At 43.0% G+C, this 22,721-nt stretch overlaps 1 protein-coding gene across 3 annotated transcripts in view; it reads left to right on the top strand.

The window, feature by feature from the left end:
* The window catches only part of LOC135504439 (solute carrier organic anion transporter family member 4A1-like), a 44,203-nt gene that overhangs the window by 5,795 nt on the left and 15,687 nt on the right, over positions 1-22,721 (top strand). The window contains exon 1 of one of the 3 annotated variants that reach the window (XM_064923042.1): positions 8,985-9,067. The exons of 1 other annotated variant lie outside the window; for it this stretch is intronic. The gene's annotated coding sequence lies outside the window, so the exon portion shown is untranslated. Of the gene's footprint in view, positions 1-8,984; positions 9,085-22,721 lie in introns of those variants that run through there. One more of the 3 variants, XM_064923044.1, reaches the window with a different exon arrangement.

The raw sequence follows: 22,721 nt of genomic DNA, 5'->3' as shown, positions 1-22,721 counted from the left end.
TCTCAGGAGTGACGTGTCAAGGCCTTCAAGAAGGCGGAAGTTTAAAAAAATCCTTAGGAATCCTTAGGCGTTCACTGAGGGCGTAGAAGGCCCTCACTGTTTCCCACTGCCCTCCACTCTCCATGTGGTTGAACTGGTTGACCTATATCCTGCTCTGAGTGTTCCTGTAGCTTCACTGTGAGGTCTGGTTCATTTGTAACACTGTGTTTATTTTTTCAGTCTTTCTTTTCATCTCTGAACTTGAGGCAAGCCCAACCTCGGCAGGCAGTGAGCATCAGGGTCAGCAGACACGGGTAATTAATTAGCATCATCTACATGGTGGCCTCTCCTCACCCCTCAGAAAGCTCATATAAGGGTAAGTCTGGCTTGGAGATGTCTGATTGGCTTACTGGAGGTCATTTCTTCCAGTCAGTTTCACCTGCGATCTGACACATCAACAGCATATAGCAAGCCTGCCTGGAAAAGTAGGGCAGAAGGTTCATCTGTGTGTGTCGGTATGCACCTTATTTTGGATGGAATCGGACCTTTACACAGTGATTTGTACAGTAAATGGACATAATTTTCCTCCACTCAACAAACTTACCTATCCCCATCAAAATCACCCCACTCCTATAGGCCTGAGGCAGCACATTACACCACTCAAACGACACACAGTCAGAGGGATAGGGACCAATCCACCTTTAAAGCCTCCCAGTATACAGCATTTCTGGCTTTGATTTAATTCATCACACGTATATGCACACAACTCACAAATGTGGATTTGCATATGTATATGATAAACTATATAACATCTGAGGAAGGATGCATTGGTGTGTCCCCATTTATGACTCTCAGCCGCCAAAGACAAATAGTGCTGGGGTGCAACCAGGGAAGTGAGAGTAGAAAGAGCCATCCCCTCTCCTACTAGTGTTTCGTAGGATACCCAAACTTCACCACTTTTTTGATACTAGAACATAAAAAACATTTTGGTACTAGAATTTGTGTTACTTTTGGTCAAATGTGTCTCATGTCATATACCGATTGAGAGGATCGAGTGTCTAGTAATTTGTCTGAATCTTTTCATGGTGGCAGTAGCTAGCCAGGCTACTTTGGCTTGGTCATGCAGCTGACACAGCGCAAGCCACTTTTGAGAATCAAGTGAGAGGAGAGAGAAAATGAAAAACATCATACCTCCATGCATGTAGCTTGTTGACAAAACTGGCTCCAGAAGCGAACTATGGGAATACTTTGATTACAGAGCAGATGACGAGGGCCAGTCCACCGAAGCAACGATGTAAAAGGGGTCACACAGCAGTACAGTGCACTGCATCATTGTCGTTATCTACTAAATTATAATTATTTTTGATTGACAATGACATGATCATACTGTATATTCAGTATGACATTCATGTGAGCATTATAGTATGAGGGCAGCAGGTAGCCTAGCGGTTAAGAGCGTTGGGCCAGTAATAGGTCGCAGGTTCAAATCCCCGAGCCAACTAGGTGAAACATATGTTGAGGTGGCCTTAAGCAAGGCGCTTAACCCTAATTGCTCCTGTAAGTCACTCTGGATAAGAGCCTGCTAAAAATGACAAGTTTTTTAATTTTTTAATTACACAACCCTAAATTCACAATATTTAGACTACTTGATATTTGTCTAGGCTTGCTATCAGTAACCACTAGCCAGCCAACAGCCTTGGGGGGAGCATTGCACCCTGGGAAGTGACATCGTAGTATGCTGTGTAAAATCCATTGTATTTATATGGTGTGTTAACTATTGCAATATAGAAGCTTCAATGTGTTTTTATATTGTTTTGGAACTAAACTATTAATTTAATAGATTCAATTATTTAGCTGTAAAGAATTAATGAATCACAGGAGGTTGGTGGAACCTTAATTTGGGAGGACAGGTTTGTGGTAATGGCTGGAGTGGAATATATGAATGGTATCAAATAAATCAAACGCATGGTTTGATGCCATTCCATTCACTCCATTATCATGATGTGTCTTCCTCTCAGCAGCCTCCACTGTAATGAATCATAGGTCATTTGACCCAAATAAGAGATTTAAAAAATGAACCCTGGGTCTCTGATATGGTTTTGCATAAGGTACATTTAAGGTCTTCTTCTGTTATTTAATGTGGGATTTATTTTTTGCAAGAAATTGAATAAAGAATTGGCCGCAGGGTGATGTTAGCCCTGTGAGCAGCAAGTGGAAAGCCATTATTGGGTCAGTGCCTGCCTTGTCCAGTCTCATTAGCTCCAATAGAGTGAGTTGTGCCCTGTGGGGTGTACTGTTACTGCAACGAGCTGGAAGGCTGAGGGATTTTTCCACACATACCTTTCTGTATAGGAGGACATCACACACTGGTTGGCATATTATGGGTGTCAATGGAATATGTCCATTAAGAAAGCTATTGATATTAAATACAGTTAACCACACTGGGGATATCTGTTCCTGGAGTCTCCCCACAGCCCAGTTACACATCTGACTCACCTGTTGTTCTGAGGCAGTACCAGGATGTGCTGATTAGGCTCCAAGATCAGCCAAGAGGTTTCAAAGTTCACATTTCTTTCAAATAGGATGGAATGGCCTCATCCAAAATACCGAATGTGCCAATCCCAAGGGAGACTGGGCAGGGCATAGGTTTGATATCAAGAGACCGCAATGTGTTGCTCAACTGCTGCGTAGGGAGATACAGGCTGTTAAAACTGCTGCTACTGCTGCTGTTAGTGAAAAACTTTGGAAGGGAAGCTTTGGGGATTTAAAATGCATTTTAGCTCAGTGGATACTGTGTGGCTCAGTCGGTAGAGCATGGCGCTTGCAACGCCAAGCGTCGTGGGTTCGATTCCCGGTAGGGCCACCCATATGTAAAAGTAGTGGCCCCAGCCGACTTGTAAGTCGCTTTGGACAAAAGCGTCTGCTAAATGGGATATATTATTATATTATACAGTATGTTAGATACTGTACTAGTGGATGTACCAAATGGATCACCTGACAGAACTGGTCTCATCTGCTGTATGGAATACATATCAACAGAAGGGAAATGAAAAGACAGTCAGCACATCTTTAGGAGGAAAATAACTTAAAGTTAAAGGAAAGTAAAACTGAAGATCAGTTACTCTGACTTGGTATGTACAGTAAACAGTTTGAATAGGTCTTACTTACATTTTCCAAAATTCTGAAAGGAAATCTCTGAATACACTTGGCTGAATCAACTGTGGTTGAGGTACCTGTATCAAGCACAAATATGAAAGGCGTCTAGTTTAATGGCACACAGTTGTATTGTATATACATTCCATAATAGAGCAGTAAAGTGTAATAACATCAACTTACTGTGAGTAGGATTCCAAAGGGCACCCTGGACCCAGTGTCACCACAGCTACTGTCACTGTTACATGTGGTAGGGTACAATGTAACATGCGTAACCAGAGTACATTTGTATAAATTGTAGCTAAGGAGATGGACTGCACATTTCGAAATGTAGGACCTATTTCCTACCTTATCAAAAATGAAATCGTAATATTTCAAATTCTTCACTGGTCTTATCATGCATAGCCTGCAGAAGCATCATGAAGGGAAGCTTAGTAACTACCTGTTTAATTGGGAGGTAATGTCCCATGATAACGGCATCTGGACAATGATAACAGAAAACTGCTGCCATAACCATGATCATAAACGTATGAGTCCTGTCCGCCCCATGTGTTTCAGGTTGGCCCTGCCTTACGCTTTAGGCACCCAGAAGGAAAACTAGCCACTAACATACACACGGGACTGATGCATAGGCATACTATAGGTACAGTGGGAGTGTGTGACAGATAGTCAGTTAAAGATGGAGAACTGGGACCTACAGTGTGGCGTTTTGTTTAGACTGGGCGCGTGTAGCTGTATGAGATGCGTTACAGCCCGGATGTTGGAGAAAGACAGACAGACAGACAGACAGACAGACAGACAGACAGACAGACAGACAGACAGACACTGTGTCTCCATGTTGAGTCCAGGGCCTGGCGTTCTGGCAATGTCATAGTGCCCAGCCTCAGCCCCAGTCAAGATCTCTGCTGGCCTGATTGACAACCTGCTGACGCCTACGCATTGAGGGCCCGGCTGTCTGCCCCTGGCTGTCTGTCTGGCAGTTCTATACCTGCTGTGCCATGTCTTTCTGTCTGTCAGTTCTTGTTTGCAGCTCTGTCTACTGTATGATGTAAGTTGTTGTTTTCTTGTGGCTGCTATGTATGGAGTGTATCCCTCTGTCTCGCTAGTGCTTTTGGGGTGACTGTGTGCATCACGTGACCCTGATCATGATGTCCATAATGTGCACTGATCACCTCATAATTCATCATCAGGCACTAGTCAGAATGATGCTGCTCATCTATGACATACTGGTACTCCTACAGTATGTAAACATATTGGCTGTAATGGATTGAATACATGTTGTAAGACTTCAGTGCACATCATGGACATCATGATCAGAGTCATGTGATGCACACAGAGATGCCTTGCAAAAGTATTCACCCCATTGGTATTTTTCCTATTTTGTTTCATTACAACCTGTAATTTAAATGGATTTTTATGTGGATTTCATGTAATGGACATACACAAAAGTCTAAATTGGTGAAGTGAAATGGAGAAAAAAAAAATATTTCCAAAAATGTCCAAAAATTTAAAATGCTATGAATCCCCTAAATAAGATCGGGAGCAACGAATTACCTTCAGAAGTCACATAATTAGTTAAATAAAGTCCACCTGTGTGCAATCTAAGTATCACACGATCTGTCACATGATCAACACCACTATGCAAGGGGTAGCACCAAGCAAGCGGCACCATGAAGACCAAGGATCTCTCCAAACAAGTCAGGGACAAAGTTGTGGAGAAGTACAGATCAGGGTTGGGTTATAAAACAATATCAGAAACTTTGAACATCCCACCATTAAATCTATTCTTAAAAAATGGAAAGAATATGGCATCACAACAAACCTGCTAAGAGAGGGCCACCTATAAAAACTCACAGACCAGGCAAGGAGGGCATTAATCAGAGAGGCAACAATGAGACTAACACCTCTCAACAACCCGAGAACACCATCCCTACAGTGAAGCACGGTGGTGGCAGCATCATGCTGTGGGGATGTTTTTCATCGTCAGGGACTGGGAAACTGGTCAGAATTGAAGGAATGATGGATGGCGCTATATAGAGGAAAATTATTGAGGGAAACCTGTTTCAGTCTTACAGAGATTTGAGACTAGGACAGAGGTTCACCTTCCAGTAGGACAATGACCCTAAGCATACTGCTAAAGCAACACTGAGTGGTTTAAGGGGAAACATTTAAATGTATTGGAATGGCCTAGTCAAAGCCCAGACCTCAATCCAATTGAGAATCTGTGGTATGACTTAAAGATGTATACAAGCGGAACCCATCCAACTTGAAGGAGCTGGAGCAGTTTTGCCTTGAAGAACGGGCAAATGCCCCAGTGGATAGATGTGCCAAGCTTATAGAGACATACCCCAAGAGACATGCAGCTGTAATTGCTGCAAAAGGTGGCTCTACAAAGTATTGACTTTGGGGGGGGTGAATAGTTATGCACGCTCAAGTTCTGTTTTTTTGTCTTATTTTTTGTTTGTTTCCCAATAAAAAAATATTTTGCATCTTCAAAGTGTTGTGTAAATCAAATTGTATTGTCCTGCTTAGGGTCATTGTCCTGCTGGACCCCCCAAAAATCCATTTTAATTCCGGGTTGTAAGGCAACAAAATAGGAAAAATGCCGAGGGGAGTGAATACCAAGCCAGTGTAATGTTTATGATGAGAGTCAGAACTTTTTTATTTATTCAACTATGCAAGTCAGTTAAGAACAAATCCTTATTTACAATGATGACCTAGGAACAGTGGGTTAACTAACTGCCTTGTTCAGGGGCAGAATAACATATGTTTTACCTTGTCAGCTCAGGGATTCAATCTAGCAACCTTTCGGTTACTGGCCCAACGTTCTAACCACTAGGCTAGCTGCTGCCCACAACTTACTGTAAATGCTCAACTTGGGTGGTATTAGCCTATACAGCACATGCAATGGGTGTCGACCACCTCATAAAATGTCCTGATATTCTTTTATTGAGGGCATACAGTATGGATGTACTGTAACTGTATAAAGATAAACAGTATGGAGAACAATACTACCCTGGGGCCAAACAGAGATGAAGGAATGTCAGGTTTTAATAGTGTACTTTGTAGACTAGACACAATGGTTAGATCAGTATCGGAGATTGTTCTAATGGAAATAGTATGTTTGCTGTTGCCTGAACCTCCCAGGAACATTGAGCCAACGGGGGCTGAAAGACAACAATGTTAGTGGGCTGTTCCCTGGTTCGTTTTGTAGTGATTGGTTCAATTTTAGTTTTTCTTTCGGACATTTATGACGTTGCAATCGGACCATACATCGGACCATACAGCAGGCAAAACCAAATCTTCTGTGTGCTCTGGACCAATCCGTCACAAGACAGATACAGAAACATACAGTTCTTCCCCAAATTATTGATTTTCAAATATGTTTAGTTTAATATTTTCCCTAAAAATTATGTTTGTCAGCGTCAAGTTACAGGACTTTATTACCGAACTTAAACCTGATAATAAGTGTGTTACATCCATATTCCATCCTCTATGTTGTAGTTGAGGAATGGAGGTCGAATGAAGCTTTACTATTGAAAGTGCTTCCCTTCCAGGAACAACAGGTGAGAATGAGTAGGGTGGCTTCCCTACCCTGCTATTTTATGTGAGTCAGTGGTTCTACCCAGAGCCACGTAATTAGGGTGCGTTTGTAAATTCACTCTGACAATCTACTCCCGAAAGTTCAGAGCACTCTGGTTTGAGAGTATCACAGAGAGAAGAATAATTGATGAATTTACAAACAGCCTAGCACCGTGGTTATGACAGGTGTCAGTAAACATTGGCTAAAAAACTGTGATTAAACCTTAAGATAACATAAAACCGTATAATCAGCTCTGCTAGGGTGAGTGAAATGGTCCAAGTGAGGTGTCCTCTCATTTGTGACTAAAAGTAGCTAGCAAACTTATCAACATTAGCCAGTTAGCTTGGGTGCATGATTGTTGTTGTGAGGTCAGATTGCTCGGATCAACTCTACTTCTCGGCCAGAGCGTCCAGTGTGCGCTATGAATTTACAAACTGACAATCTGACAACACTCTGAATTTAGGAACGGCCCAGAATGCACTCAACTTTCCAGGGTAAATTTACGAATGCACTCTTAAAGATTTGGGCCTTTGAGGTTTCTGAATTATGATGCATTTGCATGACACTACAACATTCTATGGCAGCCATGTTAACTCCCCATTAAAATGACACGGGGGATATTTAAACAATGCTATGGAACTGAATGTCTAGAATAAGAACAAAATAAAAAATTCTAAAAGTTGTCCCAAATCTAAAGATATGGCTCTGGTTCTACCTCTTGGCTCTGTATGCAATAGCCATGTGAGCGCCTCCAACAACACATCAAAGGAAACTGTTTACCAAAGAGGAGGAAACCCTACTCACTCCAAAGCAAACACTGCTGCTATTCATAAGAATGAGCTGCTATTCATAAGAATGAGGACCGGTAGCCCCTTTGCTTATTCATCTGAGCTCCCTCATTTTGATCTCACTTTGATATAGAAATGAAAAGACTCGAAGATCCCAATATAAATGGAACAGGTCTGTAAAACACTAGAAGGTTTGCCAAATCTTGTGTTTAGGCCTTGTTTTTCTTCATATATCCGTTGCACTGGGATACGCAAACAACTAAATAACAGACATCACCCCATGGCTCATTGTGAACATTGTGCCCTAGCTCAAGTGCGTCCTTCCAGCTCCAGACTAGTTCCCATAGTCTAATCTAGAGTCTTTCTCTCTCTCTCTCTCTCTCTCTCTCTCTCTCTCTCTTTCTCTCTCTCTCTCTCTCAAACTATCTGAGGGAAATGGGGATATCTCCACTTGGCCATCAATCAACTGCTCAATACGATTTAATTAGGATTTAATCAAATGTTCTGGTCTGGCTCACCACCGCATACTCTTATATCTGCAATCATCATGACCATTGTTGCTGAAGCCAGATAGTACTCGTCTTTCTCTGTTGTTGTAACAGCAGTAACAGACCACCAGTGCCATCATTTCATGCAGAATTATGAGGACAATATTACTACTACTACTGTATATGGCATGGAGCCAAAAACCCTGATGTCATAAACATCCTCAAAGCTGTGAAAATCAGGTTTTTGGTATTACCTTTGTGGACTGAGCGCAGAGGTTCTGGCAAATAATTGCTCGTTTTGAGGATCCTGAAGGCAGCAGCAGATGATTTAACCTGTAAAGTGGCCCTCAGGGAAAATCAGGCAGAACCTGAGGGTATATCATAAAGGTGATGAGGTAAAGGGTGTATTTGTTTGTGTGTGTGTATTTTAGCGATGGAGAGAGAGAAAAACACCTCACAAACACACAACACTGTGATCATTCACTTCAGAAGAGCTGAAGTGCTATTCAGTTCACGGTTAGGATAACATTTCCCTATATACTGGTCCTGAAACGACCCCACACAAACAATGGCTGTGTGGCTGGCGGTCAAACTGGGCTATTTCATTCTCCTGTTCACACACACACACAACATTCACATTCATTTGCTGCTCTAGTGAATATGTGTTCAAATAATGAGTTTGCATTTACAGTAGTTACCGTTGTTTACGATTCACCCTTTGAGCTATAACCACAGAGATGTGTGCTCTAAAACGAGATTATACTGCAGTTGTTATATTATATCATATATATTATGTTATACTGTATTCTACAGCGGTGGTGTGTGTGTGCGTGTCATGGTTGGCCAGTGGGCGGTGGTGGTAAGCCCTAGCCAATTACCCAGGTGGATTAGGTACTGTAGTGGTGGGCTGTCCCACATGGCTGTCATCAGCAGGATCTGTACGTCAGGATTGGGCGTTGAGCTGTCTCAGTGTTAGCCTTTAAGAGGCTTGGAGAGACTGGGTTAGAACCCGGGATACCTCCGTCTATATCTCTGTCCCTGACTCAGTTTCCCTTACCCTGTGAGGAAGAGTTGAGGTAGGATGCAAATAATGGTTAATATTTCACTTTCTAATTAGTATTTATTGTAATGCTTCATTGTTGGTATTGGGGAGTAATTGAGAAAACAGTATGGTCAATCTGAGGATTTTATTTTATTCTGTGTGAGTTTAATCTTCAATATGATTATATTGTTAACTAAATGATGTTGTACTGAGGAGAGGAGGGTTAGCATATTATGCGAAAAGTTGGTAAATAGTTTACAGGTCCAAAGCTGAGGAAGAAAGGATTTTCTCCAGTCTCAAAATAACAGATAACAGCAATATGCTTTAAATTGCATACTTGAAACAGTTGTTAGCTTTTCTTTCCTAGTACTTGCTCGCCAGGGTTTAGTTGATCATTCAACAAAGCATCACATGTTTATGGCTCTGAAGAATGTTGGCAGGACAAACTGTTTCTGCAGGTATCCTGAAAGTTCTAAAGCAGTTGGATTGTATGGAATAGAATGTTTTCAAAAATGTAAACCAAAAATGGTCTGTACAAACCAAGCAACAAGGAGTATGTTTAATAATAAGGTATTTTTTATGTTTGAAATAATGATTTGGTCATAGAAATATCCAAGTGTTATCTGACTAAAGGCTTTCAGCTATTTTTCGTTGCTGTTGGAATAGGTTTAATGAGATGGAGTCTGAGCTGTATAATTTGATTTAAGCAGTAATACATGAGAGGTCATGTGTTATGACAATTGCATCATGGCTGTTACAGCCAAGGCGAAGCCGTAGACACCACAGCCATGATAAAAATGTCATAATACATAGCCTCTCATATATTATTGCTTTTGTACAACAGGTTACCAGCATTAAAAAGCAAGATTCTTTCCCAAACCATACAGTTTCTACAAAATGTGATGCTACATTCACTAACATTGGTTGTCAAGTGCAATTGTAGGCGCTTTCTGGTCATTAGTTCTATTCGTATTGGCTGGCATGTAAAGCAAAACGACCCAAGCGCTGGTTGATAGTTCCAGAAATGTGCAGGTTGCTATGGCAAGCAAAAATGGTTGCTATGGAGGCTCTTCCCCCTTGCTAGATAGCCAACTACACAGCTACCACACAATCACTGAAGCTGGAAAGACAGCAAACTAGCTGCATTTTGTTTCATTTTACCAGTTTTTCTATAGAAAATTCTTTCTATCCATAAAAATTATGCTGATACATGATTTTGACTGGCTGAGAAAAGCTGCCCATCTGTCTTGCCCAACACATTCATTATTATGGGACGCATTGGAGATTGAATTTCAATATTGCAACCATGTTACAAATGTTGGACATAATGTCTAGATGCTTTATACAGTGGACAAGTTTGTAAATTGCATGGCTTGGCAGATGAGACAGTGGATCTGTAAAGGTAGTAGTGTGTTGCTAGGTAATGACATAAACAATGGTACTTATGAATGTACTGGCCATGTGTATATTGTCTCATGAAATGGGTTGTTTGGATTCTGGACGCTAATTGGTTGATACAGTATATGGGAGTTGTGGGACAATGCTCCCGCAAAATATCATTATGTGTTAATGTCATCATTCCACGGTCCTGCAGCCCAAGTATAAAATATTTTGGTTTGGATTGTATTAATTTACCAGTCTGCCCATGACCGGTGCAACAATGTATCATTTTACAAATGCGATCTCTCCTGTTCTAAGAATAAATGTGAAACTAATAATTGACCATGGAAACCATAAACACTCAGAAGTCCATTCATTCATTAACCAGCGCACGCTTATTGGATATTAGCTAAATCATTATTTACCAAAGTTCTTGTCTCTCATCATTGAATCTCTGCTAGCTAGTTACATGCCAATGATTTGTTTAGCACAGCAATGTTGAATTATTAGAATTAATGACTGGGTCAAAACATGACAAAATAACTAAACATTCAGCCCGCTTGGGTAGCTACTTCAGAATGCAAAGGTTCTGGTGCGGGCCTGGAGGCAAGGGAAATAATGGCTGTGAATGGTCATCGGTGTGAGAGCTCACTCAATAGTTATTGGCTGCACCATGGAGAACAGAAAGTGCTGGATAGCCATTTTAGCACGATTTGAGTGGGGCGTCCCATTTTCAGCCAAAGAAGAGTCAAGCACTGGCTGTCACCAACCAGCGCCAGGACCATGGACAGTTCTTCCACTCGTGTGCCAACAACGGCACTATTAACATTACCAACTAACTTGGTTACCTCAGACTTGCCAACCCTAATAGTTGTTGCTTATGTAGGCCTTTATTAAATCATTATTTATTGAAGTTATTTTCTCTCATCATTGCATCTCTGCTAGCTATCAAAATTCCAATGATTTGTTTATCTTAGCAATGTCTAATGAATAGAATTATTAGAATGAATGACTGGGTCAAAGCAGCCCCTAGTCGTGAGTTATTTAAGCAATAAGGCACGAGGGGCTGTGGAATATGGCCAATATACCAAGGCTAAGGGCTGTTCTTGCGGAGTGCCTGGATACAGCCCTTAGCCATGGTATATTGGCCATATACCACAAACCCTGAGGTGCCTTAATGCTATTATAAACGGGTTCTACTTCATACCTTTCAGACCATCAGTACGGTTGAAAGTAGGGATTATATTCCTCGCTGTTACGAATCCCTTTTGGCCCGACAGTCTAGGGGAGATGGTAACGAGACCCGTAGCATAACTCATGCAAATTATAATAGTGAAAAAGTACAAGTGAGAACGAAATAACCACAGACTAGTTCAGTTCTAACTAGTGTTTTTAACCAAGTTTCCCCACGGGTAGTGAATGCCCATGGGCGACTTGTCTTGGTTCCCCCTTTTCCCATCAGCAAACAAACACAAACACCATAACTAAAAACAATACAAAAATAGCTCAATATATAAAGAGCGATAGAGAGACATAGTAGGAGAGGGTGAAACAGAGGGATCTACAGACATATGGCATTTACAGAGAGATTGAGTTCTAGAGCAAACAACTGACAGATTTTTAAAACCAAGGGAAAGGAACTGTGATTGGGTAGGAAACAGGAGGAGGTGTGTCTTCTGATTGATGATTGTTTGGTGACTAATTGGGGAGTGATGATTTTCACCTGTGAGGGGAGAAGGAGAGAAAAGAACACAGGATACGTACACACACACCCACAGGATACCTGTATCTGTAACACTCGCGCTCCGCGCAGGTCAAGTATTGGTAACAGCAAAGTCACGCCGGTGACGTGACAGCATGGGAGGACATCAGACCACACTCTATTTCTTATTTCTTCTCGCAATGTTAGCTTAGCCTTATCGCACAAGTTGACTGCTCTGCTGCTCACTTTTTTTTGATTGCATCTTCCCAGGTCCCAGGAGGGTAACCTAAACTCTGTGTGAGTTGTGTGTACTGTCAGTCTGTCACCAACAGCCTGTGACCTCTGGGTCAGAGCACGAAACTCGCCCTCCAAGTCTGTGTGACAGCTCCCTTTTATTGAAGGATATCGGGCTTCCTTGTCTCGTGCTGACCACAGTACTCCGGTGCTAACCTTGTCAAGATATCCTCCACTGCTGTGCTTGTTATCGAGGCCACCAGGCACTAGTCATCCTTCGACTATTTAAAACTCAAATGGGTAACTTCCCTAAATAATCACATCTAGGAAGATTGTTAGCTTACCCATCTATATGACGTGCAATTCGGATTGCTTCCCATAGGCATCCCTCTCCCCTGGTAATTACAAGCATGCTACAAGCAAGCTAGCTAGCCAGTTTACTAACTCAACCTAGCTGCCACTGTGTGTCGTCAGCTAGCTTACCAACTTCATATAGCTGCCACTGTGTGTTGTCAACTTGGCTTACAAATGACGGCAATTTGTGTGTTTTTCGGATAAATAAGCCTACATTTAAACATGTTACCTCTCCTGCTCCAGCCCTGTGGTCATAGCTAGGTTCACTCAAAATGATCTTTAAGGCTGCTGTACAGCTTCCGCCAGATTATTGTCGCTGTTGTATACATTCTTCGGTTACTATTATATTAGTTAGTTTGATGAGTTTGCATGAGAAATATTTATAATTTATTTTCTTCACATTCTGAGCTGAGAGAACACCGCATCACCATGATGCTGGACATGCATGGCTGCTCCTCTTGTGGAGCTGAACTACAACTTGAAGATGGTTAGGCTTTGGCCACCTGCGTGAGGCCCTTTCTGACCCCTGCGTTAACTATGCCGCCCTGCCTGTGAAGGTGAGGCAAGCGCGGCTAGCCAGAGTTGAGTGCCTGGTTTTCACAGATAATTTACCAGCGTCCGGCGTTGTTCGCAAGGTCCCATCCAGGGCCACCAAAAGAGGGAAAGCACACGAAACTGATGCCCCCCCAAGGTCGATTCCTTATCCTCTGAGATAGAGCAGCTACAAACGCTTTTGCGTTATTTCAATCCCCCTGAGTTGGGGCCCTCTAGGGAGGATGACCTGCTGTCCACTTGTGGCCCCATTAAGTCTCAAAGCTAAAGATGGGACAGAGGAGTCATTCCAAGGCTCTGATCACACAGTCAGAAGGAAGCTCTGCCTCACTATGCACGGCCCTGCATGCTGCCTTAGCTAGGCTAGAGCTTGATGACCCTCGAGCCACAGCCCCTGCCGCTAACGTGTTCATTAAGAAAAGCACGGCAGCTACACCGTTCAGTGTGCCACCTTCAACGGCTTTTCTTACGGAGCTTCAGAGATGTTGGGTGACCCGCGAGCACTTGCCCACCACGGCAAGGACAGTAGGACGCTATCTGCCATATGTGACGTAAAACAACATGGGCTGGACCATATGCCTGAGGTGCATGTATGCATAGGAGAGCTGATGCTATCCGCAGATGAAGCCTTGAAAGATGACGCCCGCTGCCCAAGACCTCAGTGCAGGGCCAAAGAGGAGCTACTGTCACGTGCCTACAACACAGCGGTCCATATGGCCCACATTGGGAAGTCCTTCTCAGTGCTCATGCTAGCACAGAACAGGATGCTCCAGCCAGAGCACGCAGACCTGGACCTCTGCAACCTGGATGCGTTCATGACCAGAGAGCTAAGCAGAATGATGTCCACCCTTGTTGTGACTCGTCACTAGGTCTGGCTCGCCTCGCCTAAGCCCCAATGTCTGATGACTCCAGACAAACGCTGAGAAAGCCCCCAGTGTTCCCCGGACTGCTTTCGGACCTGCAGCTGAGCGGGCCATCGAACATAGAAAACAGATGACTTAGGCTACACCACTGTGGAACCCACAGTCCAGAAACTAGGCATCACAGTTGTGGCAGAGGGAGGCGTGACGCACATGAACCTCGTTGTTCTCACTTGGCCCAGCCGTACACACACCCTTGGTCCTACCACCAGCCTAACACTAGTGCTCGCCAGCCCCAGACGGCGATGCAGCCACCCCCCCCAACCCCAAGAGGCCAGGCCGTGGTCATTGTCAGTGCCCTCTAACCATACAAACAGGCTTGGAGGCAGAAACTGAATGGCATGGCTCGGTCGTAGGCCGATTTTCCCAGCAGCACCTGACCTACTGGGCATCCCACTCCTCAGACCCATGGGTGGTGATGACCCTCTCACAGGGGTACAGGCTGCATTTCTGACGCCGACCCCCACCATTACCAGGGATCAGAATGACCCCTGAAAGCTTGCACCCTCAACCAGGAGATCACATCCCTCCTTGGTAAGGGTGCGATCACAAGATTAAAAGCATCAGAACAGCAAGATGGCTTTTACTCAACCTATTTCCTGGTTCTGAAGAAAGATGGAGGCTTCTGTCCAGTTCTGGATTTAAAATGGATCAATGTTTTCCAAAAAGTACTACCCTTCCACATGTTGCGGACGGTCGGACATTCACCAGACCTTAGCTGCGGGCAATGGTTCACGTCCCTGGACTTACTATCACATTCTGGTGTTACCGGAAAACAGGCGTTTTCTGCGGTTCGCATTCCAGGGCCAGGGATACCAGTTTCCAGTGTTACCCTTCGGTCTCTCCCTGGCTCCTCGTGTCTTCACAAGATGCGTGAGCACAGCCTTAAGCTCCCTCCACCTACAAGGGATCAAGATCCTTCCTTACCTCAACAACTGGCTCATCTGGGCCCCCTTTCGCGAGTGTGCAGCCGAGGGAACAGCGCTGACTCTGAACCAAGTTATTGGCATGGCTCTGAACTCCCGCACAATGAGGGCATGTATAACACCTCAGCTCTTGGACAGCATTCTTCTTCTTCTGCAACAATTTCAATTGATTGCATTGGTGAATGTACGAACCTTCCAACAACAGATGGGCATGCTCGCGGAGGCCTCTGCGGTGACACCGTTAGGCCAGCTGTCTTTATGCCCACTACAAGGGTGGTTCAACGACCTCCGCTTGGACCCCAAGTGGGACAGAAACACCAAAGTACGGGTGACAAGGGTGTGCTCTTCTACAGACGTAGAGGAAGAGAGCCTATCTGACTACAGGTGTCCTTCTCTGATCAATTCCGACAAGGCAGTAGGTAGTGACGACCGACGCTTTGTTAACAGGCTGGGGAGCAGTGTGGCAGCACAGGTCTGTATGGGGAGAGTGGTGCCCCCGCTGGGGGAAAGAGCATATCTATGTGTTAGAATTTCAGACAGTTTACCTAGCTCTGAGTCACTTTTTGACAGTTCTCAAACACAAACATGTCCTGATACAATCAGACAATACAGTGGCTTGTGAAAGTATTCACACCCTTTGCATTTTTCCTATTTTGTTGCCTTATAACCTGGAATTAAAATATTTTTTTTGGGGGGGGGTTGTATCATTTGATTTACACAACATGCCTACCACTTTGAAGATGCAAAATATTTTTTATTGCGAAACAAACCAAAAATAAGAACTTGAGCGTGCACAACTATTCACCCCCCCCCAAAGTCAATGCGTTGTAGAGCCACCTTTTGCAGCAATTACAGCTGCAAGTCTCTTGGTGTATGTCTCTATATGCTTGACACATCTAGCCACAGGGATTTTTGCCCATTATTCAAGGAAAAGCTGCTCCAGCTCCTTCAAGTTGGTTGGATTCCCCTGGTGTACAGCAATCTTTAAGTCACACCACAGATTCTCAATTGACTTGAGGCCATTACAAGACATTTAAATGTTTCCCCTTAAACCCCTTGAGTGTTGCTTTAGCAGTATGCTTAGGGTCATTGTCATGCTGGAAGGTGAACCTCTGTCCGGTCTCAAATCTCTGTAAGACTGAAACAGGTTTCCCTCAATAATTTCCCTGTATTTAGCGGCATCCATCATTCCTTCAATTTTGACCATTTTCCCAGTCCCTGCCGATGAATAACATCAGCAAAGCATGATGCTGCTACCACCATGCTTCCCTGTGGGGATGGTGTTATTGGGGTGATGCGAGGTGTTGGGTTTGCACCAGACATAGCGTTTTCCTTGATGGCCAAAACGCTACATTTTAGTCTCATCTGACCAGAGTACCATCTTCCATATGTCTGGGGAGTCTCCCACTTGCCTTTTGGCAAACACCAAATGTGTTTGCTTATTTTGTTCTTTATCTGTTGAAACTCCCCATCCCGGATCCGGGATCGTGACTAAAGCCTCAGGCTCATTAGCATAACGCAACGTTAACGATTTCTGAAAATCGCAAATAAAATGAAAATAATGCGTCTGCTCTCAAGCTTAGCCTTTTCTTAACAACACTGTCATCTCAGATTTTCAAAAAATGCTTTTGAACCATAGAAATTGACTAATTTGTGTAAGAGTATGCTAAGCTAGCTTAGCATTTTGAGTAGCATTTAGCACACAACATTTTCACAAAAACCAGATAACCAAATAAATAAAATCATTTACCTTTGAAGAGCTTCGGATGTTTTCAATGAGGAGACTCAGTTACATACCAAATGCGCAGTTTTTCCTGAAAGCGTCTGTGTGTAGGAGAAATCGTTCCGTTTTGTACATCGCATTTGGCTACCGAAACGAACCCAAAAATTCAGTCACCTACAATGTCAAACTTTTTCCGAATTAACTCCATAATATCGACCGAAACATGGCAAACGTTGTTTGGAATCAATCCGCAAGGTGTTTTTTCACATATCTCTTCATTGATATATCGTTCGTGGAAGCTTGCATTCTTCTCTAAATTCCATGGAAAAATACTTGCAGCTGACTTTTGCGCACCAATTTCGGCGCAGGACACCGGGCGGACACCTGGTAAATGTGGTCTCTTATGGTCAATCTTCCAATGATATGCCTACAAATACGTCACAATGCTGCAGACACCTTGGGAAACGACAGAAAGGGCAGACTTACTCCTCTCGCATTCACAGCCATATAAGGAGACAATGGAAAACAGAGCCTCAAAAATCCTGCTAATTTCCTGGATGCCGTCTCATCTTGGTTTTGCCTGAAGCTCACGTTCTAGGGCACGCACAGAAAATATCTTGGTAGTTCTGGACACGTCAGAGTGTTTTCTTTCGAAAGCTATCAATTATATGCATAGTCGAGCATCTTTTTGTGACAAAATATCTTGTTTAAAACGGGAACGTTTTTCATCCAAAAATGAAATAGCGCCCCCAGAGCATCAAGAGGTTTTAAGCAATGGCTTTTTTTCTGGACACTCTTCCATAAAGCCCAGCTCTGTGGAGTGTATGGCGTAAAGTGGTCCTATGGACAGATACTCCAATCTCCACTGTGGAGCTTTACAGCTCCTTCAGGGTTATCTTTGGTCACTTTGTTGCCTCTGATCAATGCCCTCCTTGCCTGGTCAGTGAGTTTTGGTGCGTGGCCCTCTCTTGGCAGGTTTGTTGTGGTGCCATATTCTTTACATTTTTTAATAATGGATTTAATGGTGCTCTGTGGGATGTTCAAAGTTTCATTTTTTTTATAACCCAACCTGATCTGTACTTCTCCACAACTTTGTCCCTGACCTGTTTGGAGAGCTCCTTGGTCTTGCTTGGTGCTGCCTGTTTGGTGCTGCCCCTTGCCTAGTGGTGTTGCAGACTCTGGGGCCTTTCAGAACAGGTGTATACATACTGAGATCATGTGACAGATCATGTGACTCTTAGATTGCACACAGCTGGACTTTATTTAACTAACTATGTGACTTATGAAGGTAATTGGTTGCACCATATCTTATTTAGGGGCTTCATAGCAAAGTGATGAACAAGTTAAACAAGTTTTTTTTTTTCATTTCACTTCACCAATTTGGACTATTTTGTGTATGTTCATTACATGAAATCCAAATAAAAATCCAATAAAATTACAGGTTGTAATGCAACAAAATAGTAAAAATGCCAAGGGGGATGAATCCTTTTGTAAGGCATTGTACATCAATGGTGTTCCACATCAACCATCAAGGGGGAATGAGGTCTGTATGGTCCCTACAGGTGGCCCAACAACTCTTGATATGGGCCCTACCACATCTGGCCTTCCTATGAGCCATTCATCTCCCAGGCCAGGTGGACGAGGTGGCACCGTATTCGTGGAACCATAGTTACATTTGTAACTTCCGCTACTAACGCGATTAGAACAGTAAAAATAAATGTTTTGTCATACCCGTGGTATACGGTCTGATATAGCCAATCAGCATTCCGGGCTTGAACCACCCAGTTTATAATGCACTTTAATCCCAGGTGGATCTAATCCTGGATGTTTATCGCATTCTAGCTGGTGTATATTCCACAAATTACCACCGGCAAAAACTATGACGTTGAAATGCCTATTTACTCTGTTCCATCTCACTGCTCAATCCACTGTCTCCTCAGCCCAGACAGGCAATTTATAAACTTGATCTCCACTATAAAAAGCATCTTGACATTGTCTTCCATTTCTTTTTGATTGTCAAAAGCAGAGATTTGTATAAACCTAGCTGTCTATTTCAATATTGAAATTCCATCTCTAAATGTCCCATAGTAATGAATGTTTCAGGAGTCGGGACGAGACAGACATGCAGGGCACGTTTCTCAGCCAGTCGAAATAATGAATCAGCTGGGGTCATTTTTATGGATATATACAAAGAAATGTCGATAGAAATCGAAATGCAGCTAGAAATGCAGCTAGTTTGCTGTCTTTCCAGATTCAATTTGAAGTTATTGTGTTAGATATGCTGTTGGCTAGCTCCTCTGAACAATAGTGTCCTGACGACAGAGTACATTTTCTATGCCAGGCGAAATCGTTCATCATTTGCTCATTGTTATGGGTCTATCCAAATAAATGTCACCAGAAAACTGATTAAACAAACGCAAATGCAGCTACCTTGCTGTTATTCTGGCTGCACTGTTTGACGTTACTGTAAATTAGTTGGCTAGCTAGCAAGCAAGGGATAAGAACGTTGCCAGCCAGAATGGCAATGGAACATTTAGAACGAACGACTGAGTCGCGTCCATAGATACAGAACAAAGACTAAATGACTGGGTCGCGAATCTGGCAACCAAACTGATAGATGAACGGGTTGCAACCCTATATTTGTATCAGGACTATATCTTGTGGAAGGATGAAATAGTGTGAATAAATTAATCAAAATAAAGTTTTTAATGAAAATATGTCAATCATAATTTCAATATGTCGGTAACCCGTTGTATAAAAGTGTCAATACCCTCTAAGCCGGTGTTTGGAGTTTATATTGGCATGGTTTTCCGGGCCCGAGACGACCCTTGCCAATATATCCTCAGAACACTAGCTTTTTGGCATTGTCACTTAAGTATATCCTGGGAAGGATAGAACGTAACAATGGGAATTCCAAACCACCCGTTGAATAATAGCTAGTAGACTAATAGTCCGTGTTGGTATTAGATAGAACGTCGCGGCCCCGCCCACCTTTGAGGAAAACAACCTGTGGTTATCTAGGTTACCCCATTGGCTCACAGCAAAAACTTCATCTTTTTCAAACAAAATGTTCTTGTTGTTTTAGTAAATTACAAAACTACATTTAAGTAAAGTACAATATATCTAAAGATTGCATTTCAACATTGTCTGCTCCAGAATGTTTTCACTACTTTTAATTTTTTTCATAACAGCACTAGCAGCCACGTGAGTGAGTGCAAGCTACCTACCGACCGGAACATTAAGCTAGCCAAGACCAGCAACACAAGTTAACAGACTATACAGCTACAAGTAGTGAGTGGTGTTACAAACAAACTATACCTAACAGGTTAAATGGTACTTGCAGTGACATCTGTTGCACAGACAGCTTCTCCCACTCTCATTTAGGCCAGAATTGATGGGGAAAAGTTGCTAAATCCTATTAAAACCCTTGGTGGTAAAACCAAGGCAGCCTGAAAAGTAGGCGTATTTGTCGTTTAAAAAAATAAAATGTTTTTAACCAAAACTTGACAGGCCTGAAAACTCGTTAAATACAGAAACAAAGTTGCTAAATTGGCAACACTGTGCTTAATGTAAATCACTCCTATGCCTAGGGTATAAGGGCAGTGTGTTTCTGTTTCATATTTTACTGTTTGCATTGTTTAATAGTGTAATGTAAGCATAGGGCTGTTGATGCAGAAACCTATTGTGGCTGTGGTCAGCTGTCTGAACCATGGACACACACATACACACACACAGCCCTTCACAGAGTTAGGCATACATTTCAGTACTTCTCTCTGCCTTACCATCCATTTTAAGTTGTTTACTCGGTGTGGGGAATGAGAAGTGGAGGCGAGGTAAGGTGGGGTAAGAGATCGAGGGGTCAGGCGATGCTCTGATGGATGACCTTTGGTTCACCTGTTAGCCTGTGCTCTCTACCTTCTGTTCCACAGCACCAAATGCAATCAGTGGGTTTATTTGTATACATTATTACCCTCATATGGACCATTGTTTAGTCCAAGATATTATTCAAAGTGTTTCCACTGTCATTCATGGAGCACAATGAGAGTACAGTATATAGGGAACAGTCACTGACGAGATATGTCTTCATGTAAAATGTGGGATTTTGATTTACACATGTTTGAGTTGTCAACTAATGTGATTTTCAACATGAAATCAGCAAAAAATTGCACCCTGTCATTGGATTTAGGTTCAAAGTTAGGTGAAAAAATATGAAATTCCCTTACAAATCAAATCAAATTTTATTTGTCTCATGCTTTGTAAACAAAAGGTGTAGACTAACAGTGAAATGCTTACATATGGGCCCTTCCCAACAATGCAGAGAGAAAGAAAATAGAGAAATAATCAAAGTAAAACACATAATATTAAATGTAATAGTAGATACACAATGAGTAAAGATAACTTGGCTATATACAAGGGATACCAGTATTGAGTCAATGTGCAGTGGTACAAGGTAATTGAGGTCGATGATGTACATATAACTAGGAGTAAAGTGACAGTTAATAAACAGAAGCAGCAGCATATGTGGCAAGTCAAAAAAGTGCAATAAGGGTCTATGCAGATAGTCCGCGTAGCTATTTGGTTAACTATTAAACATAGTATTTAGAAGTATTATGGCTTGGGAGGTAGAAGCTATTCAGGGTCTTGTTGGTTCCAGACTTGGTTCCAGACAGGGTCCTGTTGGTTCCAGTGCATCAGCACTGATTACTATGCGGTAGCAGAGAGAACAGTCTATGACTTGGTTGGCTGGAGTCTTTGACAATTTTTAGGGGCTTCCTCTGACACCACCTGGAATAGAGGTCCTGGATGGCCTCCCGAGTGGCGCAGTGGTCTAAGGCATGGCATCGCAGTGCTAGCTGTGCCACTAGAGATTCTGGGTCTGAGTCCAGGCTCTGTCGCAACCAGCCGCGACCGGGAGACCCATTGCACGGCGCAGAATTGGCCCTGCGTCGTCCGGGTTAGGGGAGGGTTTGGCCAATGGGATGTCCTTGTCCCATCGCACACTAGCGACTCCTGTGGCGGGCCAGGTGCAGTGCACGCTGACACGGTTGCCAGGTGCACAGTGTTTCCTCCGGTGTTTCCTGGCTTCCGGGTTAAGTGGGCATTGTGTCAAGAAGCAGTGCGGCTTGGTTGGATTGTGTTTCGGAGGACGCGCGGCTCTCAAACTTCACCTCTCCCAAGTCTGTGTGGGAGTTGCAGTGATGAGACAAGACTGTAACTACCAATTTGATACCACGAAATTGACGATAAAACGGGGTAAAAAAAAAGAGGTCCTGAATGGCAGGGAGCTCGGCCCCATTGATGTACAGGGCTGTACGCACTACCTTCTGTAGCAACTTGGGGTCGGATGGTAAGCTGTTGCCTTACCAAGCGGTGATGGAGCCAGTCAAGATGCTCTCAAAGGTGCAGTTGTTTAACTTTTTAAGGATCTGAGGGCCCATGCCAAATCTTTTCCTTCTCCTGAAGGGGGAGAGGCGCTGTTGTGCCCTCTTCACAATTGTGTTGGTGTGTGTGGACCAGGGGTGTAAAGAACTTAAGTAAAAAATATTTTAAAAGTACTACTTCAGTAGTTTTTTGGGTTATCTGTACTTTTACTTTTTCTTTACTATGTTCCTAAAGACAAAAAATAAAATAGTGCCGTCTGGTTTGCTTTTTACATTATTTTTTACTTTTGATACTAAAGTATATTTAAAACCAAATACTTTTAAAAACTTTTTCTCAAGTACTATTTTACTGGGTGACTTTCACTTTTACTTGAGTCATTTTCTATGAAGGTATCTTTACTTTTACTCAAGTATGACAGTACAGTACTTTTTCCACCACTGGTGTGGACAATGATAGATCCTTAGTGATGTGGACACTGAGGAACTTGAAGCTCCCGACCCGCTCCACTACAGCCC

This window comes from Oncorhynchus masou, chromosome 18, assembly GCF_036934945.1.
Source record: "Oncorhynchus masou masou isolate Uvic2021 chromosome 18, UVic_Omas_1.1, whole genome shotgun sequence".
Taxonomy (NCBI): domain Eukaryota; kingdom Metazoa; phylum Chordata; class Actinopteri; order Salmoniformes; family Salmonidae; genus Oncorhynchus; species Oncorhynchus masou.
The sequence above is the reverse complement of the archived record's forward strand: the minus strand, read 5'-3'. Positions and strand labels throughout refer to the sequence as shown.